This window comes from Sceloporus undulatus, chromosome 4 (assembly GCF_019175285.1).
Source record: "Sceloporus undulatus isolate JIND9_A2432 ecotype Alabama chromosome 4, SceUnd_v1.1, whole genome shotgun sequence".
Classification (NCBI taxonomy): domain Eukaryota; kingdom Metazoa; phylum Chordata; class Lepidosauria; order Squamata; family Phrynosomatidae; genus Sceloporus; species Sceloporus undulatus.
The window spans coordinates 38,666,078-38,682,441 of NC_056525.1; the positions used below are offsets into that span (position 1 = coordinate 38,666,078).

At 39.5% G+C, this 16,364-nt stretch overlaps 1 protein-coding gene and 1 long non-coding RNA gene across 6 annotated transcripts in view; one reads left to right on the plus strand and one right to left on the minus strand.

Moving 5' to 3' along the window:
• The window catches only part of ITCH (itchy E3 ubiquitin protein ligase), a 603,853-nt gene that overhangs the window by 60,282 nt on the left and 527,207 nt on the right, over positions 1–16,364 (minus strand). The window lies entirely within an intron of this gene.
• LOC121929877 lies at positions 38–10,397 on the plus strand. Of its 4 annotated transcripts, none has more exons than XR_006103762.1 (4): positions 80–2,535; positions 3,995–8,658; positions 9,563–9,612; positions 10,383–10,397. It is a non-coding gene; the product is annotated as an uncharacterized LOC121929877 (long non-coding RNA). The 4 variants fall into 4 exon arrangements; XR_006103763.1 differs by lacking the exon at positions 10,383–10,397 and having other exon boundaries at positions 162–2,535; positions 3,995–6,467; positions 8,487–8,658; positions 9,563–9,577; XR_006103760.1 differs by lacking the exon at positions 10,383–10,397 and having other exon boundaries at positions 81–2,535; positions 9,563–9,792.

The window sequence follows — 16,364 nt, forward strand, 5'->3', positions numbered from 1 at the left end:
AAAAAGAAGTGACAAATTGCCGCTCCTTTTTTGAGCTGGCAAAAAGCCAGATTTCCCCACATTACTGTGGCTGTTTCCTGCAGTATGTAAATGCTGCGCTGCTGGAGTACCCAGAAGCCAGCTCACGTGTGGGCAGCTGGGTGGCGTGAAGCCGGCTTTGGGTGTCTTGGCGACGTCCATCATCTGTACGCCATGTCCCCAAGGCAACTGGAAGAGTGCCTATGAAAAGTGCTTGTACATCCCAAACATCCAGATGATTTAACCATAAGACTTTGTTTGTTTGTTTTTTGTGAAGAGCAGGAAAACAGATCTCCAGTTGGTGCTGGCTGTAGCCCTGTTAGTAGAGTCACTTGTCAGTTTGTGACATTAACACAGTTAACATCAGGACATTGTGCAGAAGTGAAAATAGTGTGTTAACAAATACTGACATTACCTAGAGAATTGCTACTCAGTGGTAGCTTGTGAATTGGTACTAGTCCATGGTGAGTTTCTAGGAAAGAACACATTACTTTTTTTACATTATGTTTTAACACTTCCAGTGCTAGCATGTTGGAGTTTGGGAACAAGCGAGTAATGTTAGTTTTATATTCCCCAAGTGTTATTTTTTTTAGGATGGGGTGGGGAAGAGTTGGCATTTTTTTTTGTTGGCTAAAGATTCAAAATAAAAAAAATAATGTTTTACTTGTCAAAATAAGGTGTAGTTTTACTGCACTATAAGTGAATATCCAATGAAGACTAATGCTAATGTGCTTAGCATTTGAAAGATTTTTTTTCAAGCTTTGGTCTTTAAATAAAAAGTGTGAAGATGAAAGAACCTGCTTCCCATCAGCCCATACTTACACTCAAGGTGCATAGTCAGCCCAGATTCTTAACTGTGAAATCAATGTGATGAAATAGGTGAAGCAATGACAAGGAATATGTGATTCTTCAGCTGCTGTAGGACTGCAGATCCCATTAGCCTTAGACAGCTTGACAGATAGTGAAGAGTAATTGGAATTGCAGTGCAACAACATTTGGAGAGTCACACGTTTCCCACTCCTTGCTCAGAATGGATAGCAGGATCTACATGAAGCTGATGTAAAGGTAACATTAAGTAGTTCCTGGAAAATTCATCTGTTTCATTAGCAGCTCCAGAGCAGAACAGCCAGATGCAATTATTTTTTAATAAGCCACGTGTTTCAGAAGCTCTGTGAAGGTTTTAAAAAAGCATAGTAACTACAGTACCTCTATTCTATTTGGGAAAGACTGCTAGTAGTAAATTTTGCATTTGTACTGTGGACATAAGTGCACACATATACACAGATTATATGTGGCAAAAAGAACAAAAAACAACCATCAAAAATCCACTCTGTGGGATTACATTTGGTTTAAATGAAGAAGGATGGAATAGAAAGGGTGTAATTTTATTTGTTGGTGTTTAGATCCATATTTTTTTTTAAAAATCTCCATGCCTTATTCAGTAGTAATTATCCAAAGGTATGGTGTGTTCAGAGGCCTCTCTGCCACTAAGAATTGTAAAAACAGTTGCCTTGTTACAGTGCGTCCACGTCATACACAGGCGCACTTTATGGGGCTTTCAGCATATGCTGAAAGCCGCGTGGGGATAAGAGGCGGCACGTCCCATACGGAACAGTAGGGTGCGTGGCCATGGCGTGCATGAGCCCCATTCATTTAAATGGGGCTCGAGCATAGGCAGAATTTGCTTTACGCGGGGGAGTCCGGAACGGATTCCCCGCCAAAAGTAAGGGTGCACTTTAATAAGTTTGGGTTGGCAAAATAAGAAGAACAAGTCTGATGCACAGGCCTCACTCCACTGGTAAGCTCTCCTAAAGATTTCCCATTGCAGTGAATGGGAGTTGCACATGAGTAGTTCAGTATCTCCCATTAATTTCAGTGAAAGGTCCATAAGAAAACTATGGGTGCTCTTGACTGACAGATGAGCTTTTGGCTGACATGTGAGTCTGCCTGAGTCTTAAGATGTTTGGGGGAGTGCTTACTTTCTATCTCACCACCCTCACAAGTTCTTCTGGTAAGGACATGGGAAAGAGTCTTTTCAGTGGCTGTTCTTAGATTATAGAAATCCTTCCCAAGGGAGGTGTAGTTGGACTCCCTCTGCACTTTCTTTTCACCTACAGGCAAACTGACCTTCAGTCTTTAATTCACTGGACCATATAATGGATATAGTGTATTTTTGATATGTTATATATGTTGAATGTGTGTTTAATTGTTTTAAATTAATGTTTCAACTGAATTGTTTGTTCAGTGCTTTTTGAAATTTGTGATGTATACTGTTTTAGCTGCTTTGTTTTATTACTGTAAACCTGTTTGGATCCCATGTTGAGAGAAAGTCAGGATAAATGAATAAATGATAATTTCTGATTCTATTTCTTACTTACCCCTCACAGATTCTGTCTTATAAACGCCGGAGTACTGTATCTCTATTTTAGTAGCTTTCAGCAGATAGATGAAGAAGAATATGGTGGAACATGGGAGCTAACAAAGGAAGGATTCGTGACATCTTTTGCACTGTTTTTGGTAATTATTCTAGTTGTTTTTAGAGTGCTGTCCACATACATATAGACTCACTGTAAAACAAGAGATAGATCATCACTCCAAGAAACTTTTTTAAAAATCTGGAAAATCATGGAGGGGTGGTAAATACATGGCTCCAAACTGAGTCTTGTGGTCTCTGCTGCCACCTCCGAGGTTCTTTCTCCCTGATTGAACAGTAAAATATTTAATGCGTGGACAATGTCTTGCTGATGGGATTGTGTGTGACAGAGAGAGAGATTTCATGTAGCACCTGATACTGACTGTTCCTCTACTTACACAGTCACCACCCCAAAACCAGAACCTGCCCAAACATAGAAAAGTCAGCCTATTCTTCCTGACATTTTGTTTCTATTGGTAACAGAATTGATTTCAAAATGCCACTCTTCACCTGCAATTCAAATGTGGGCAAGAAGGTTTTACTGTCTGATTTGAATGCAAAATACAAACTAACCCAAACAATCCTATGATAAGATGATTGAAACTGAAACTAAGTGGATTCCACACTTAGGGCGGAAAAATTAAATGCACAGATATAGGATGGGGGACACCTGGCTGAATGAAACTACATGTGAAAGAGATCGAGGAGTCCATGTAGACCATAAGTTGAACATGAGTCAACAGTGTGATGCAGCAGCTAAAACGGCCAGTGCAATTTTAGGCTGCATTAATAAAAGTATAGTGTCTAGATCAAGGGAAGTAATAGTGCCACTCTATTCTGCTCTGATCAGGCCCCACCTGGAATATTGTGTCTAGTTCTGGGCACAATTCAAAAAAGATGTTGAAAAACTGGAGTGTATCCAAAGGAGGATGACTAAAATGGTTAATGGTCTGGAAACCATGCCCTATGAGGAACACCTTAGGGAGCTGGGTATGTTTAGCCTGGAGAAGAGAAGGTTAAGAGGTGATACGATAGCCCTGTTTAAATATTTGAAGGGATGTCATATTGAGGAGGGAGCAAGCTTGTTTTCTGCTGTTCCAGAGACTAGGACCCAAAACAATGGATGCAAACTGCAGAGATTCCACCTAAACTTTAGGAGGAAATTCCTGACAGTAAGAGCACAATCCCTCAGAATGTGATGGAGTCTCCTTCTTTGGAGGTTTTTAAATAGAGGCTGGATGGCCATCTATTGGGGGTGCTTTGATTTTATTTTCCTACATGGCAGAGGGTTGGACTTGATGGCCCTTGTGCTCTCTTCTAACTGTATGATTCTATGGTCCCTATCCTCCAACATTTCATAGATGAAAACCAAGACCCATGTGGCCAAGTAACATCAGAGTGTGGTCATGACGGCAAAATATATCAATAAAGCAAATAACACAAGCTAGGAAAACCTGTATCATCAACAAAAGGAAAACAAAATCATTCTGTTAGGATTTGGTAGCTGATGTATCTAGGCATTAAGTGTCTTACTGATGTCTTTTCTTTTGTATTTCCTTTCAGGTTGTCTGGATAATCTTTTACACTGCCATTCATTATGATTGACAGAGTCTGCCAAATCAATTGTCTTAATAGAATGAAGAACACTTTAAGATGCAGCCTTTGGAGTGGGGGGAGGTAAAATAAGCTGGCTTCTGTACTCGGGGTCCAAGGATATGGGACAAGCCACATGCCTTCTGAGAAGAGAAGTTGAATCTGTCTTGATTATTTCAAAAATTGTTGATTTTCCAGAACTCAGAAAAAGCCATCACAATATCTTGCAGACAGTACAAGACTGTTCAACTATTCACTCCTCTCTCTGACTTCATCCAGTATGGTGACAACAAATCTTAATATCCTAAAAGGATGGCCATGTTAATTAATTTGGGCCCATTACACTGTCCTCTCTGAATGAGCTGTATTTAAATTGTGACTTGTCTTCCATTTGCTAGACATGCAGTTTTAAAACTGTAACATGATGAGACCTTTGGCGGGAGGATAAAACAAAATCAAAATTGATTATATAGCTTAGGTTTGATGGTTGTCTCAGTTTGCTTTAAGAAAATTAAAGATTTGGTCTGATTTAATTGATTGTACTAAGTATTAATGTTTTAACGGGTTCCTTGAGAATTTCTCAGATTTGTGTTGTGTACAGTATTACAAGCATAATCAAATTGTTTCCTAAACTCTTGGGATTTTGACTCCTTATTGAGAAATGCTAGGCTTACCTGGCTTGACTGTTGAATTTGCAGAAAAGTCATAGTAATTTAGGAACACCTTAATAGCCAACTAATTCAGTGCCTACCTCAGAGTTCAGTAGCTTAAATGCACAAAATAATTCAAAATGTATTTCAGAACTCAGTTACTTGGGGATCTTAATACATTTCTGAAGTTGAAACACAGCATAGAGTAATTAAGGCAGCTATTGTCTTCTACAGCTCTTTCAGAGTGAGAGTAAACTGACCTACACTTTCAGTTTTGATTTTTGTGATTATTAAAGATATCAAAAGTAATAATGACATGGACTGTATGTTAGTTTAGGATACTGATGAATCTTAAATATAGATGATGTCTAAATAAAATTTTATATATGCATTCCTGTCTACATGGATATAATTAGGAATGGCCTCTTCTTGAAATAGATCTGTTTTTTAAAATTTTAATCGTAACATGAAAGAGGTAGAAAGAGGGGCTTTATGCTAAGACTGCCTTATGGGGAGAACTGGACTTGAGTATTAACACACTAGATGAATTCTTAATTCTCTTGCTTTTCTCTTAACACAAAATACTGGAATTCACAAGGTAGCTTTCTGTATAATCTCTTGAACACCATTTTCTCCTCTTATTGTGGTGGTATTAAAAGTTTCAGGGTATAAAGCATATTTATACAATTGTGGGAATGGGATAGAATATATCAGAGGGCTAGGCAAAGTGAAACAGGTGCACATATAATAAAAGAAATCTTATTAGACAGTTTTGAATTCAAGGAAACTGACTTTTGGTATGCAGATTTATTGCTTTCATACATCAACACTGACCACTGTAAAGATCTGAAGACCTGTATCACCTTGCCCAGTGCTTTGAAAATTTAGTGCAAGCAACATGATTTGCATCTTTCATGATCCTCTTGCCTTCTGTCTCACAACTGTATATTTGTATGTATATGCTTTATAACCTGAAGCTTTAATATCACTTTATACTGTATCTGAAGAAGTGGGTTTATATCCACAAAAGCTCATGCTAAAATAAAAACCAGTTAGTTTTTAAAGCGGTGCCACATTCCCCCCCCCCCCCACACACCTATTTTTTATGTTGCAAGAGACTAAAATGTCTACCTTTAAAAAAAACCTTCTGGGATGTAGCTTAAGCTTTTATATTGCCCTCTTCATTTGGGAACTGTCCTTTATTTCCGTAAGAAGTTTTATCTCTACCGGGCTTAATTTAAATTTGATTTTCTTTACTTAAGGCTTCAGTCACACACCACATGCAACATATTTTATACATGAAAGCTCTCTAATGTCACATGGTTAAGATGGTATGAGGTGTTCATTAATTTGTAGTGGTATTATCTTACTTCAAAAAGTGGCATTAAATTATCTGTTACTGTCATCCCTTAATACTTGTGTACAAGATCTGACCATAGATCAGTTTGCTAGCATTGACTTTGTTACTTTCCAGCTTCAAGAAAGCCTAACCTTGGTGTGTTCTATAATTGCAGAGGCAATACTTCTAGAGGTAATTATTTGGATCCTAACCCTCTTGAATGAACTTCCATTCTTCCTGTGTTGCTGCAAGGGCAACTCTAGAGTGCTGGGGGACTTTCTGGAATGGTGTTTAATATGGGTTAAAGGCAGAGTGCTGCAGCTGGCGAGCAGAGAAATTGGTGGAAACACCCCCCCCCCCCCGCAGCATGCATGTAATTATATCAAAGCAATTATTTCTCATGGCGAGTACATGGCCTTAATTGAGACAAGTCCTGGTTTTGGAATGAACAAAGGTATGTAAAGGACCCCTCTCCTCCATCAAAGAGCTATTGCAACTAGTATTGCAACTGGGTTAGTAGCTACAGTTTCCAGGTCAGAGGTTTTCAGGGACATTGGAACATAGATATTGCTCAGTGTCACTTCCTATATTGGAATATTAGTGTTCTATTCATGAGTGTGATGCTGAATAAAATAAATGCTATTTCACTAAGTGACACCTGTCATGATCACCATGATAACTTGGCAGTCTTCAGCTTGAGAAGTGGCAGGTCTGACTATAACTTTCCCAGCAATATTAGTGTACGTGAATCTCGCCCATATTTAATAAACTATCTTCTCCCAATGCCAAGGAGGGTTTTTTTTGTTTTGTTTTGTTTTGTTTTGGTATTGTGTTAAACCAGTGCCTGATATGTGCTGAGTTCACACATAGAATGAGTTGAAACAGATCGTCTTTGGATGCATGATTCACTTTGTCCTACTAACTGTCTCATCTTTACCAGCACAGAAATTATTCTATAAGACAGTTGTCTTCTACAAAGTTGTAGCAAGAAAAAAATGTGTTGCTTGAACTAATTCACTATTGTACAGTAAGTTTGTGGTCTTTTATACAGTGGGACCTTGGTATCTGCGGACTTACCACCTGTGGATTTGAGCATCCGTGGATGACAAGCCCGTATTGTCCCCAAAGGCAATGCATGCACGTGGCCGCACCGCCATTAAGGACTACAGGAATTCAACATCCATGGCTTTTGATATCTGCGGGGAGGAGGGGTTCCAGAACAAATTCCCGCAGATACCAAGGTCCCACTGTAGTGTGGTGTGATTGCCATTGCAAAAACATTTTTTCATACCTGGCTTCTGCAGTATATTGTTACTGCATAAACATTCTGTATCAAAGGTATACTTCCTCTGCTCAAAGCTCCATGTGCAGGTATTCTGGCTTCACAACCACCCATGTCTTTAGAACTTTTATGTATTTAGTGTTTGAATTTTGGAGCCATTGTGATAACATGGCTTTGAAGCAGGAGCTACATTGAAAATATAAGTTAGATTGATTAGCAGTCATTGTTGTGTGCCTTCAAGTCATTTCTGATTTATGGTGACCCTGCAGTGGGGTTTTCTTGGCAAGATTTGTTCAGAGGAGATTTGCCATTGCCTTTTCTTGATGCTAAAAGAGTATGACTTGCTTAAGGGTTTCTTAGCAAAGCTGGGAATCAAATCCTGGTTTCCACAGTTGTAGTCCAACACTCATACTGCTAAACCACTGGAAAAATAAGTTTGATTATCAGTCCTTGCACATAATGACAGATTTCTTTTCAGCTATACACTGCAGAAGTTCAAGCCCATCTTGTTAGCTAAAACTAACCTGTTAACTTGAGTTTCAAAAGTTGCTCCCATCCAGCATAAAGTGCAAATCCTTGAGCTGCTGTATGTTCACTCAAAATTCTTTTAAAGCAGAGTGGATAAAAATACCTAACTGCTTTTTTCAAAACTAGTTTTTTTCAAAACTTGAATCTTTTCTTTTAAAAAATCATAAATACTAATGATATTTCTTTAATTATATTTTAAAATAAAACAAAAACTAAGCACAGGCATGATAGTTTAAGACAGAATTTGGATATAAGTAGTTAATTAACTCATTAAAATACTGATAATTTTCTACTCACATTACTTAATTTGCTAGAATGCCTGCTACATGCTAAAATTAAAGCATAGGATTAGCAAGTTAATATTGATTTTAGAGCATTATACTGTACTATGTAAGAGTAGGTGGTTTTTCCTTTTGCAGATTCAGTAAAGTAGGTGGGCTTAAAAAGAATTAGGATTGAAAGAAACATGTTTTATGGCTCAGTTGCTTCCCAACAAGCACAGCTAGGTATTAGCAGGATTTCACCACATCACCAATTCTCTGACCATTGGCTTGCTGCAGAAGGGGGGATTTCTTAGCTTCTCAGCCCAAAAAGATGAGCCCAGATTTTGTTACCTAGCAACTGAATAAAGCTGTTAACTTGGTTTCTGCCTTTGTTCTTGAGGGGGAACCTTTGTTGTATGAATGAGTAGCCAGTTTTCAAGCTGCAAGCCAAATGAAGTGAATTCTTCCCATGGATCTGTTGTGCCTGTGGACTCTAGCTTCTTCAGCACTATTTCTTGCCTCCCACACTCTGACTCTTTCCCCAAGGACTTATGCGTGTTCATCCAATGAAGGTACATGTTTTCATTAAAAACTATTAGTTAGCTAGAACAGCAACCAAAAGCAATGACTTTTTTTCTTTTTTCTTGGCTCTAAAGAGTTCGGGAAAAGTTGTGCTTGAAATTGGGAGAGCGTCATATAACACATCTCATGCTGAAAAACAATGTTGATCCTGTGTATTTCATCTTCATGGTGTTACACACCCCTGCATAACCACACTGTATTTGGAGTCTTCATATTTTCATTTCTCATATCTGAAGATAGCATGTTTTTGAGAGATCGATGACCTTTCAGAAACATTAGGTCAGGTTTTCAGGGGGGGAAAGTGTCTCTGAGGCATGTGGACATCCAGGAAAACAAGATATTTGATGAATATTAACTTCTTCCTTCCCCCAAGTAATCTGCATTTCCAATGTGAAGTCGAAAGCTTTCATGGATAGCATCCATAGTTTTTTGTGGTGTTTTTGTTTTTGTTTTTGTTTTGTTTTTTGGGCTATGTGGCCATGTTCTAGAAGAGTTTATTCCTGACGTTTCACCAGCATCTGTGGCTGGCATCTTCAGAGAATAAGATGCCAGCCACAGATGCTGGCGAAACGTCAGGAATAAACTCTTCTAGAACATGGCTACATAGCCCAAAAAAACCATCTGCATTTCCTCTCAAAACATGAGACAAACTTCCCTGTCCATCTGCCTCAGGGATATCCTGGTTTAATCACAGTTTTTGTCACATTAAAAGCCATCAACCAGTATGAAATCCCATTTTTGTTTCCTGGGAAAAGACATCCAGTTCTTGTTCCCTGACCAGAGAACCCATTGCTTGGGGTTAGTTTTAAGGTATAAATATAGTTTTAAAACCTAACCTCTGCATGCACAGCCTGCATACACACCCACACTGTGTATGTTTTGTGTCACCCTTAGGCCTCCCACTCTGAACCACTCCAGCTTCCCATGGTCTTCTCATCAGTCAGGTAATTATAACCCCATTGCCAATCCCTATAAACTATCCTATTTCTATATTTCCATTTCACTTCGCTTTGTATGCTGTGTCTGTTTGAACTGCTGTCTTGAGTCTCAGTGAGTGTCCTCTGCATTTTTTTAAATAAAACCACCTTGATTCACCCAAGACCTGGAGTCCTCTTCAGTTAGTACTGGTATAAATTGGTTCACACTGTTCAAAACTTACCCAAGCCACTTGCAAAAGCTAATTTCTGCAATATTTGAAGTAACTTGACAGTTGGTGGGAACCCCCAGTCCCCCTCCCCCTGTCATTATTTGGGTAACAGTGGGAAGACTTTTATGCATGCAGAGTTCTTCTGAGAAGCAACTCTGATGGGGCTAGGGCTCTCCCTTGCATGAAAATGATCCATGCAGGGATAGAGCCGTTTCCTGTTCTGGTCATATGCATGGACAGTGAGGAGCTGTGGCTATTATACACAATGATGTATAGTTAGCCTACATAGCCTTATCACCCCTCTTAGGTATTCTTTCAGCGTGTGAGAGAGGAGGATATATAAAAACCACTGCTACCCCATAAAGGTTTTTATTATACATTTCCCAAAAAAGTCTTGAATCTGAGCCATGGACAACACTGGGTAATTGTTTCAAATGAATAAGTCAGAAACAATTCTGACACTGTTTGATTAATATAGAGCACTTTGAATTAAGGATTTAACAGGTGAGATGGCTTATTAGACTTTCTTTGATGCTGATTTGTAGCTTCTTTAATACTTCTTCCCAGAAGTCACTTCCCCAACGCCTTGTATGTTTGGAAGGATGCAACACACCATGATAAAATAGCAGTTGGGTCTTTGAAATCATCAAAATGCAGAAGGAGCTTCACCTTAACTTGCCCTCCAAAGGCTTTTCTACAGGCCATCTGGCCCAGTTTTGATGGTACTTTCTCATCCTTGGCCATTCTTGGAACATGGTGGTTTAACACATCTACAGGCTTAGCCAATGAAGATGACTAAACACTTGTCCAGCAATGTGATGCCAATTTGTCTGCCAGGGGAGAAGTCTAGAAGATGACCATGTTGTTTTGCCCTGGAGATTTGACATTCAAAGCACTGACTTGCTATAACACAAACCAATGTCTTTAACCTAAAGCTGACTACTTTTGGAAGTCTAGCTTCTGGCCATGTCAGTGGTTCTGTCTGCTAAAGAAACAGATTGGTCCTTGTGAGCCTTTGAAGTCTTTCTTTTTAAGATATCAGTTTCTGTCCTGTTGTCTGTAAGAGCTGTGTTTTGGTTCTTGGTACATGAATGTGTAAGCATCACAGAAGAATCTTCTGGAAAGCTTGTCCATCTGGTTGATATCCACAGCAGCAAACTCCTCTGGTGCCATAGCTAAATAGTGTCCAATCTGAGGGCAGGCCTTTACCACAGGAATCTTTGTTCGTTTCTCATTCTCTAAAGAAAAACATGGTCAAGGGCATTAAAAACAGTTTTGAAAAGTGAGGATAAAAGTGAAAGTATACCAGAGCAGGCTATAACACAGAGTTGTGTCAAGTGTTCACTCATGATTAAAGTGTGTTTTTTGCCCTGTAGCTCATAAAAAAATGATGGGCTTGAGATCTTCAATTCAATGTGTGCATCAGGGTATCAACCAGCTGCTATGGGTCAATATAAGGCCTCAGCTCACAGCCTTTAAGACATGAATCAAAATACCCCCTTTTAAAATCAATGCTTTGTAAGAAATTGAAACATTTCGAGTATCATGGGTAGAGGACCGCATGCCACATCCCAAGTTGCCTGGAAATTGCACTGACAATTACACCACTGAGCGGTTTCCGGGAGGCTTGAGTGTGTGGTGTTTAGACACCACACACCCTCAGAGCCAATAAAAAGCCAGATCTAGAGGCAAAGGGGAGGCTTTTTCCCACCCCAAATAGGAGTTGATTTTTTTCCATTCCTATTTGGGGCGGAAGCTGGCTGGATTGGGGCTGCACATCTGTTTGCCATGGCCCCTATCCAGCCACATGTTTTCATAGACTCCTCATTGAAGTCTAGCTATCATAAAAGTACTCTTAAGGTTGACATTGGACCATGCTACTCAGGTAGTGTTTCCACAGAAATTTCTCCTAATTATGATATGATGGTTTAATATCAAAGGTTTTAGGATAATGCTTTCACCCTTGAAAAGGAGAAGGCAGCTATTCCTGTAACATTAAACATAGTATATAGGCAGTGCAATACACATTCGTCTAGTTCACTGCTTGAATTGGAGGTGCTGGCATGGGCTAAATTACCACATCAACCACATGGATCAGCCATTTTCCTGAACACGTCCTGGTCTAAATTTTCCAACTACATACTCTCAGATAGCTTATTTTGGAAATGGCATGTTTGTCATATTACTTGTCTCCTAATTCACTTTTATAACATTTTTCATTTTTTTAAAAAGTGCAGAAATATGTCTTAAAAAGGTTTTCTTACTCAGTGTGCCAGCCATGCTGTCAAAGAAGAGCCAGGATTTTTGAGAAGGTCCATATCTAACAAAAGCTACGTAATGGCTGCTCTCTATACAGAGAACTGCAAACAGATCCAGTCTGTGCTGCTTAGCAGAAGGGCTGTTGGACTTCAGTTCTTTACACAAATGCTTCAGTCTGGTCTGAGGAGAATGTGCCTGGATGAAATAAACATTAAAAATAAATTATAATTCTGCCTCTATCTGTCTATTACAATAGCACATAGCCTCCTGGGTTTTATCTAGTGTGGTCATGCCCATAGCAGAAAGTCTACCATTAAAACATAAGTTCTTCGACACTGATAATCATAACTTGATTTTCACATATTATTTTCTCCTGTTGACTTGTTTCCATTTATTTTTTATTTAAATCGTTCAAATGGCAGTACTAATCCTTGAAATATCTAGATACAGAACAAGATACAATATTTTAAGGAAGAAAGAGTTGAATTCTGCTTATCTGAGCTCATTGCAACATCATTGGGCTAGATGTTCTCTCTGTTCTTTGTTTTAATCCTATTAGCAGAACACTGCTGCCTCTTATATTTTCCACTACCTCAGCTTTGGATATAGCCCAGTTGCTCTGATTTTGTGTAATTAAGTATAGTTTCATCACTTCCAATTCATGCAGTTTAGCTCTGTAAGCAGCTTCAGTCTCATCTAGTCTTAACAAGCACCTATGACTAGCTTTCCACTGTAACTAGAGCTCTCTGTAAACGAGACACTTGTTTTTTGCCTGAGATAATTTGAGTCCTCTGTGCCCAGTTTGGAATCTGGAAAGCTGACATGTATAGATGAAAAAATTAGTTTATCAGCCGTGAAAATTGTGTGGTTTCTGTATATACGTGTTGCTGGGAAGGTATGAAGATATGCAAGCTATGGAGTTGTGGGGAAAGGCCTTCATTGCCAATTGAAGTCCATTTGTCATCTTTTTTTCTTTTTTTTTTAAAAAAGGTAAACCTATAACTAAGGGTCCAATCAAGCTGGGCAGACCATGGATTGTGAAGTCTACTTTCTTTATTTCTTTATTAGAACTTTGATGTCCACAAATTGGTGTGGGAGGGTTGGAGCTATTTGTTTACTGCAACTCATAAGCTATACATTCAAATCTGTGTTTTAAGTTATTATGGGGCAGAAATTCAAATGCAAAATTAAAGTGGCAATAGAGGTACCCAGAAATCACATCTAAGGCAACATTGCTGTTTCACAGGTGAGAAATATGGAGGCCAAGATATAAGTGATGAGCAAGCAGCCATGGCCAGTCACAGTAGAGGATTTAAAAAAAACTTTGTTTTGCCTGGCACTGTTAAACTATCAGCATTCATACACCCTTGCAAATATACCACAGATCATCCAGAGACCTATAAATATGCTCACATCTACCTTCTGCCCATCAGATAAAGAGATATACAAAGACTAACACTTCAGGGAAACATTGGGCTGGCCTCCTGTCTGGTAGCAGTTTTTGCTGCTCTGGTCCTACTGACATTATGTCCTTGTTGTTACCTTAGAAATGGTCCTGAACAATCTCATGTGTTCTGGGTGTAGGAAGGTATCAGGCTGGCACCATGAACATCCATATTCAGTCTGCCCATCACACACACAACACACTGGGGGAGCTACAATCATAAAAAGAATTCAGGGTTATTAGAGCCTTAAATGATAACAGCTTCTCTTTCATACCAGAACTGGATGTTGTTCCAGGCCCCTCCAAGGGTTCTTTTGGTGCATATTCTGACATGTTACAACTATAGCACAAACTTTTTTGAAGGTAAATGATGCAGCAGATGGCACACAGAAGAGAGGCATTCCTTTTGCTCAAATTCCAAACAAATTCCACCCAGACTAATCTCTTAACTGGCAATCAAATCAAATTCTTATCACTGGACATAAGGGGAGCCTTTGGGCTAAGGTGCATCCCCCTTTACAGGGCACCCATGAGGTGAGGCTCACAGAAAATGGGCTCCCAAGGTTTCAAGCAAACGGAGAAAATCAATATGCATAAGCGTGACCCATTCCCCCCCTAAAAGCTATGAGAATTGCACGAGTAGTTTAGCAACAGAGAAAAATCCAGTCTCTCAGTTGGTTTGCAGCCTTCATAATCTTTTTCCCAGTCCCCAGCAAACGCAACAAGGCCAATAATATAAATTGCTTCTCACACCACTGGACAGCTGTCCATACTTGGCCCTGATCATAACAAGGACTCTGAAACTCATCTGGCAGGTGGCAGAGGCCCGACTCTCTACAGCTTCCATACCTGAGAGTAAATGTCCTCCTGACAGCATTCCCTGACCTGGCACCTCCCATCCATGTTAGTCTACAACATACATTCCTCCCTGTAGACAATATACCTATGATGGCTGGGGCTGATAGGACTTGTAGCCTAATATCTGGAGGGCATCTACTCGGGAAAGGCTGATTTACTATTCTTTGCTGTACAAACATTTCATTTTGTCTTCTGAATCCATAGACATCCCTTCTGAAAAGCAACCCTGCATGTTAATTTGCCCTCTCTTCCAGATCAACTAGAAGGTACTTCTACCAAACCTATAACCTAACATTTATTTAACATCAGCACAGTGTGCTGAGTGTGTTAATTATTACAGAAACAACACACCCCCTGCTGGGAAAATTTGATAATGATAGAGCAAAAGCCAAGTAAGTTGTAAAAATACACAGAGGCCCACAGGGTGGGTTGGGGAACAGGTATACTGAAGTAGAAATCATGTGGAAAACAGATTTAATAGCCTGTATGTAGTTATTAGACCATGGGAAAGTTACATTTTTGGACTACAACTCCCTAAATCCCCCATCTGGGGAAATGGGGAGCTATAGCCCCCCTCCCCAAATAACCTCCACGCTCTGGTAATTATAAATAAGGTCTGCTGAGTTTAGTGAAACTTACCTTCAAGCACAATATTGTGGCCTTTGGGGAGGTAAGAAGTCATGGACTCACAAACAGAAGAGATAGGAGAGCTTTAAAGAGTAAGGTATTGTGGCAAAATGCAGCAATTTAGGATTATAAAACTGACATTTGTAAGGGTGGAAGAAGGGTTCTGATAACAATGATAAATGTACAGACAGGAACAACATCAAAACATCAGCTTTTGGACTTCTTTACCTTGGTCTACCAAGCCTGTGAGGTCAAGATGTAAAGAAGGATATACCAATAAAAACTTTTTAAACTTCTTCCCAAACCTTGGCATTTGTAGGATGAAACATGAAGGAACCTAGAAGAGAAGGATCTCTTTAAAGAGTGTTTTTAGGTGTTCTGCAGCAGTTGATTCAGGACAGAACAAGAAAAGAAAAGAAAAATTCCTGCCTTAATTATTGTTGTTTTTGTTTTAAGGTGTTTCAAATATCAAGAATAAAGGTCTCTAATCTGAAAAATCCTGGATTTCTATTAATCGTACATTGATGTAATCTGTTTGACTGCACCTCCCTGTTTTTGGACTGTTTTTTGGAAGTCCCAAAACATCTGGACGACTGCAGGTTCTTCATCACTCCTGCAGATATCGGCTGACTATGGGCCCGAACTGACAGGCCAAAATAAGGCTGCTTTGGGTCACTTTGGAGGTATGCTGTTTAAATGACACACACATCTTGAGAGGCCAGAAGCCGTGCCAAAGCTGTGCTCCATTCCTTAGGACTGGAGCGTGGCTTTGGCGCGGCTTCTGGCCTCTTAGGACACATGCATAATTTAAACAGCATACCTCCAAAGTGACCTGAAGCAGCTCTATTTTGCCCTGTCTGTTCAGGCCCTATGACACTAAGGTTTGAGTTAAAATATCACGTCAGCTATGGAACATCTACAGGACCACAGACAAACCAATATATCTAAGCCTCAGTTTCCCTTCTGTAGAATGGGATTAATGGCAACATACAGAAGTGTCATCAGATCAAACAAAATCAACATAAGGTATTTTCCAACAAAACATAATTACAACATACTCTTGTTGAAGACTTAAGGAGGTCATCTTCCCAGACCCTGGAAAAATTCATTTTTCTTACTACAGTATGCAGAATCCATGTTGACGGGGATTCTGAGAGCTGTGAATCCAGAAATGAATTTATCCAAGCTCTGTTAATTCCAGACATGAGTGCAGGGAATCTCTATAGGGCTCTCTTTGCAATTCTCTATTTTTCCACTACATCCCTATCAACTCCTTCATTGTATACCTTCCTTGAGCTGTGGGGGGAAATTCACTGATGAAAGACTAAGAAAAAGGGTACTGTGTTCAAACCAGGAACTCC